The sequence below is a fragment of the Trichosurus vulpecula genome, chromosome 1, assembly GCF_011100635.1.
Source record: "Trichosurus vulpecula isolate mTriVul1 chromosome 1, mTriVul1.pri, whole genome shotgun sequence".
In the NCBI taxonomy this organism is placed as follows: domain Eukaryota; kingdom Metazoa; phylum Chordata; class Mammalia; order Diprotodontia; family Phalangeridae; genus Trichosurus; species Trichosurus vulpecula.
Window position 1 is genome coordinate 119,998,802 of NC_050573.1, and position 6,857 is coordinate 120,005,658.

Below are 6,857 nucleotides of genomic sequence, written 5' to 3' on the forward strand. Positions count from 1 at the left end.
CTGCCCTTCAAAGGTAGTTTTTGGAAAGAAGAGCCTAACAAGAAGATCCTAACAAACATATATCTTTTGATACTAACTTTCTTTAAAGAGAGCATATTACATTTTTCATTACAAACAGTGGTAAAGCAATTATTTGTCATATAGATCTAAAACTACTAGTTATAGCAATATGACAAGAGAACCAAATTAAAAATGCAAACATGAGAAAATAGGAAATAAAACTATTTCTGTACATGACATACTAGTGCACTTAGAAATTCTGAGAGAATTAGCAAGGGAACCAAAAGATATACATTTAAAAAAAAAATTAAAAATATAGGGACAGCTAGAAGGCACATTGGGTAGAGCACTGGCCCTGGAGTCAGGAGGACTTGAGTTCAAATCCTACCTCAAATACATACTATCTGTGTGACCCTGGGCAAGTCACTTAACCCCAACCGCTTCCAAAAATAAAAATTTAAAAAAAATCTGTAGGAAAAAGAGATCATATTCCTTTCCCAGAACACAACAATTACACACACACACACATACATGCCTTAAAAGATTTTTTTTGAAGTTTGAAGTAGATAAAATAACATAAAATGGTTTTGTTGAAGTTTAGCCTCTGCCCACCTAGGGATACCAAAAACTGTTTCATGATGTATTGTGATGGAACCGTCTCAAAGAATTCAGTCAGACCACCTCTAGTTCAAGTTTAGTCATTTATTGAGATTGACACCTCTCATGAAGCTAGCTAAGTTCCAAGAGGAACCAGCAATGTCAGAGAAAGCAAGATAGATTTTTATAGGGCAGGGATGCAATTATATAACAGAAATTATGAATATTAGAAAGGCAGGAGGGGTTTGTTAAGGGATTAGGTAATAAGGGAGGGGTTCCTGCCACAATAGAACTGCACATGCAATCACCTACAATGCATATAGGAAAACACTTTGGGGGGTATGTATATATGATAATGATATTATAATCCACCTCTCTATGTCACAAGTTCACCTAAAGGACAGCTTTTGCTATTACTGCACAGATGCCTACTTAGGCAAAGTCCCTTCTATTGTTTTGGGGTCCACGTCCTGCTTGGGCATCCCAGTGGTATTGCTTTCTGATTGGCTGAGTACTGTGGTCCTGTCTAAGGCTAGACGGATGTGGTTGTGATTGACTGCATGGAAGCACCTGCTGTTGCTGCAGGAAATATGAGGAATGGGTCTGGGGGCAGTGGCTAGCTAGAGGCAGTGGCTGGGATCCCATCACATGGACATGCCTGCTATTCTGTGAGAAATGTGAGTTCATGGACACAACTGTTGTTCTAGTGAGCAGTGAGGCATATAGGAAGAAGTTAAAATATTGAGTGTATGTGTGTGAGGGGCAGGGGTGGGTGAATGCCAGGTAGGAACAGTGGGCCTACTGTTCAGGGGGCCTATAAGAAAGTTAGAGTATTAGGGCTGGGGGTAGGGCAGCTTTATTAGGATTCCCTCATTCTCCCCTCAAAGATCTGGGGCCCAAATTCATTTGGGAAAAGGGATGAAGGCCTCAGCTTTTTGTAGCTTCTTCAGGCTGAAAAGGGGCATTAAGGGGCATTAAGCTATTCCTGTCTTGATGGGTCCTAGGGAGGAGATTGATTGGAACCAAGGATAGGTCATATCCAGGGGATGATGGGTGAGTATGGGCTGGTATCTACTGTTTGCTGCCAACTGTAGCGGAAATGGCCTGTAGTCTGAGAGACACAAATCTGACAGGCAAGTTTAATATGCAGGGCCCCAGATACAAGGAGAAAGACAGATATACCTAGTAACAGGCAGTTGACTAGGCCAAGTACCCATTTACTAAATTATTTAGGCTATAGAAAGGAATATAATTTTAAGCTGAATAGCTCAGATGTATCACAGCCTTAGTCTATGGGATAATGATTAACATTGTGTTTGTACTTTTGTTCCACGAACTTCTTTTCCTTTTGTCTAATTGTTCCCGTATCATTCAGAAAGAATGTTCTATTCTAGGGATTTAACTTTCCCTTGACTATGCAGGCAGGCAGATGACGAGCCCAAGTACTGATTTGTCCAGTTGTTCGGAATATGGAATGACTACACATTCAGATTGAAAACAGCAAGATGTCACATACCAGCCTTGTACCCATATCTTTTAGTAACCACTTGCCCTAATTAGAGAAATTTGCCATAAAAGGAAAAAGCAGAGACATGCCAGATATAATAGGACAAAATATCCTTAGCTGTGTTTGAATTCAGACAAGAGTCACTTTAATTCCATCTTATAGCCAGACTAAGGAAACTGAGTCAGGAGGGTCACATCTTAGATTGAGGCTAAGATTGTCCGCTTGGCTTTTCCCAGAAGCAAACCTCCACCTGTAGCAGGATCACATTCCCTCTGAGTATCTTGTGGCATTTCTCTTAGATACTGATTTAATGCAGACAACCATATCTAAATTCAAACTCAAAATAAAATTATTTGTGGTCCCAGTCGCTTTTATCTCAAATGGCACGTCTCACCAATCACAGCTTAGGGCTAGATACAATTGTTTTTACTTTTATAGAGTTGCAATAAGTAGTAAAAATTTACCATGACTTACATACATAAGAAATTTCATTTCTTAGTAAGCCAACTTCATTGTTTAGGAACTCCATAACCAAACAAGCTTTTATTTTTTCCTGGGGCTGATGACTTTGCCCACTAAATGGTATCAAGTGATCTGACAAATTTACAAATAAGGAGAAATTGATAGGGACGCCAAAGAAGGGGCTGATCTGCTTGTCCACCCTATGATATTCTTTCTCTGGACTGATGAAAACCACATACTTTCTGTGTGGCAAGTCTCCTATTTTCAACCTGAATTTAATTTGTTTTGCCCTGACTGATTTTTCTTTCTCCTTGTCAGGATGTCTTTCAGGGTTCCCATATTTTGTTTTTAGGATCCCAGTATATGGTAGCTGGCACGTGTGGCCTCCGGTCACCACCACCCTCCCCCCCGTCACCCCCTCCAGCTCATAGCTCTACATTGGAGGCAACCTTGGCCATCTTCCTAAGGGAAGGGAGTAGAGAATGTCTACCCTGTCTACCCTTAGAGCTGCTGTGGGATCAATTTTAGGTTTTAAGATTATAACAGTAATACCCAATAACTTAGTTAACAATCTTACAATTTTCATAAGTGAGAGCCAAATTGTTTTATCTGTAAGACAGGGTTATCAGGGCTTAATAAAATAACATAACTGGTTTTAAACAATTTTTCCACTGTCTTTTAGTTCCAACAAATTTCAGATTGAAAGTTGCTTTGTCTAACACCATTTCTGTCTCACAATGGTCACTCAAGTTTTACAACATAAATAACAATACTCAATTCTCCTTGCAGCATCGATTTCTGCCGGGAGAACTTTATAGGTGGTAAAAATGTCCATACAAAGCAACTGACATGGAGAGGCAGAAAAATCCATTCTCCTTCTTGGAGTAAGTTATGGATAGAACAGACTACTGGAAACTGCATAGACAGAAAGTGGTCCTAGGATTTAGGAGATGTGGGCTCTCCCATTAAATTGTTTCTGCCTTTGGGCATGGTGCTCAAACTCTCTATGACTGTTTCTTCAACGAGGCTTTGACGCTTAAAGTAAGAGTTGACATTTATATAAGCTTTAAAGTTGACCCAGTACTTGATTGACATTATCTCTTTTAATCCTCACAACAAGCCTTTGATGTCTGTCTGACGGGTGTTACACTCTCTACTTTGCAGAGAGGAAAGTGAAACTTACCAGGCGTTCAGTGATTTGTCAGTGGGCACAGTGCTGGAGGCAGGATTTGAGCCTTGGTCTTTCAGACTCCAAGTCCAGTACTCTTGGGGAAGCCAATTAATTTCTCTGAGCCTTAGTTTTCTTCTCTGTAAAGTGAGGGGTTTGGACTAGAAAATCTCTATTGTTTTACCCTTTCCACTCTAAATCTATGATCCTAAAAAGTGATAACCATGTCACAAACAATAATATCAATATCTCCACCTAGCAAATCAAAATAACTGTTAGGTACCACATCTCTCCTGTCAGATTGGCTAACATGACAAAATAGGAAAATGATAAATGCTGGAGAAGATGTGGGAAAATAGGAACACTCTTACATTGTTGGTGGAGTTGTGAACTGATCCAGCCATTCTGGAGAGCAATTTGCAACAATGCCAAAGGGCTATAAAAATGTGCATACCCTTTGCCCCAGCAATACCACTTCTAGGGCTATATCCTGAAGAGATCATACAAGTGGGAAATGGACCCATATGTACAAAAATATTTATAGCAGCTCTTTTTGTGGTGGCAAAGAATTGGAAATCAAGGGTATGCCCATCAATTGGGGAATGGCTAAACAAGTGTAGCATATGAATTTAAGGGATATAAAAAATGAGGACCAGATGGACTTCATAATAACCTGGAAAGACTTACATGATCTGATGCTGAGTAAGGGAAGCAGAACCAGGAGAACATTATACACGATTACAGACACATGGTATCTGTGATGACTAACTTTGGTAGACTTGGCTCTTCTCAAGGTTCTGAAGGCTCTAAGGGACTCATGATGGAAAAGGCTATCCACATCCAGAAAAAGAATGATGGAGTCTGAATGCAGATTTAGGCAAACTATTTGCTCTCTTTTTTTTTCTTTTTCTTCTTTTTTGATTTTGTTTCTTCTTTCTCATGGTTCATTCCATTGGTTATAATTCTTCTTTACAACTTGACTATTGTGTAAATAAGTTTAATATGAAGGTATATGTAAAACCTATATCAGATTACATGCTGTCTTGGGGGGAGAGGGAGAAAATTTGGAACTCAAAAACTTGTGGAACTGAGTGTTATAAACTAAAAGTTAAAAAAAAATGAAAGAATTATTAAAAGCAGTGGATTCTCTCAGGGAAAATTCTCATCCCTAGTCAATTTTCAAAAGTGTTCTTTCAATTCATTAGGTTTCATTCTATTTCCAAATAAGGCATTTATACAAAGCAAACACATGGTTTTTCTCTTGCACTGATAACAGTACTTGTGCATCCCAAAGATAAATACAGTGTGTTTGTGAATTTGTGCTGTTTACTTTGTCTTTCTACATTTCCCCTACCTAAACTGCCTTGTTGCCTTTGATTGGTTTTAACTGCTTCAACCCAGCTGCTGCATTTATCTATTACAAAAGACTGTTGTTGCCATTTTAAAACATCTGAGAGCTTTCTCAATTTTGTTCTGATGCTAGATCAAAATGTCTACTTTGATGACTGAGAAGACCTCTGTGCTTGGCTGTTTCCTCATCTTCCCTTGCCCCAAACTCTATAAATTGTGAAGATACTTATCACCTGTAGACTATCACTGCTGACATTCAGTAGCTTAGTGCCATTTCCCTCTGCATCTTGTACTAGAGTTTTTATGAGTTGCACTGTCCAAGGAAATCAGGAAATCTGCCTACTAGCAGAGTGGAAATCTCAATGTTACCTTCCATAAGGCCTTGACAACATCTATCCCCCAGCCCCACCAAATTCTGCTATGACTCTAATCACTGGTTAGGACCTCACTCTGACAAATCCATCTTTTTTCTTTTTAAAATTTATTTATTTATTTTTTGTTTACAACATTCAGTTCCACAAGCGTTTTAGTTTTGAATTTTCTCCCCCTCCCTTACCTCTCCCCTCCCCAAGACAGCATACAATCTGATATAGGCTCTACATATATATTCATATTAAACATATTTTCACATTAGTCGTGTTGTAAAGAAGATTATAACAGGAACCACTTGGAGAGCAGAGTGATTGTCAAAAACACGGAGAACATTCTAATGACCTATGATCATGTGGAGCTCTCCTTCAGTGATGTGGGTCACATGACAGATGTCTTCAAAGGAACCAAGAAAATCAGCCTCTATGTGACTCCTTACAGATTTATTTTTCTGTCTAAGGGAAAGGACTCCATGCAGTCATTTTTACCTAATGAAGGACTATGAAATCAAGCAGCCTGTATTTGGTGCAAATTACATCAGAAGAACAGTGAAGGCTTTGAAGCAGGAGGTGGCTGGGAAGGATCAGCTGTATACAGATTGACCTTTGCAGCAGGGGGCATCATCGAGTTTGGACAGCGAATGCTACAGGTGGCTGCCCAAGCCTCCAGAGGTGAAGTCCCCAGTGGAGCTTATGGTAGTCTTACATGCCCAATGGAACCTATGCTTTTCCTATGTTAGCTGCCAATGGAATGTACCCAAAGCCTCCAAGCTATCCCTATGCACCACGTCCACCTGAGTTTTATCCAGGATCTCCCATGATGGATGGAAGGGTACAGGCAGCCCCCTCCCCCACCTCCTGGACCCATGGAGCCACCTGTTGGTGGCCTTGATGTACCATCCACTTCTGCAGCTGAAGCAAAAGCTGCCAAAGCTGCCGCCAGTGCCTACTACAACCCTGTCAATCCCTGTAATGTCTACATGCCCACGGACCAGCCTCCATCTCCTCCTTACTAACCACAGAAGACAAAAAGACCCAGTAGATGCACCTCCAGTCTCCTCATCATTTATGTGCTCCCTTATTTCCCCAGAGCTGAGTTTGGAGTTGGTGTGGAGGCTTTTGTCAGATCTGGCCTTTCCTCTAGGTCTGTGTGTAGTTAGCAGTAACAGGCATGGAGAGAAGGGGAGTAGCCTGGGACAGTTCCAGCTGACCTAGAAACATTGAGACCTCTCCTTCACCTTTGTCAGTGGGACCTTCCACTTGAGTCACCATTTCCATTTTACTCCTATTGACACAGCTTCGCATAAACGAGGGGACTGTTCCTGATCAGCTACTCAGCTCCTGCCCAGCACTCTTATTTTTTAATTCATTTTGGACTATAATTGTGGCTCCTCCCAGCCCAAAT

At 40.5% G+C, this 6,857-nt stretch overlaps 1 pseudogene; it reads left to right on the forward strand.

Moving 5' to 3' along the window:
- The first annotated feature begins 1,696 nt into the window (after nt 1-1,696).
- LOC118834469 lies at nt 1,697-6,468 on the forward strand (annotated as a pseudogene).
- The last annotated feature ends 389 nt before the right edge of the window (nt 6,469-6,857 follow it).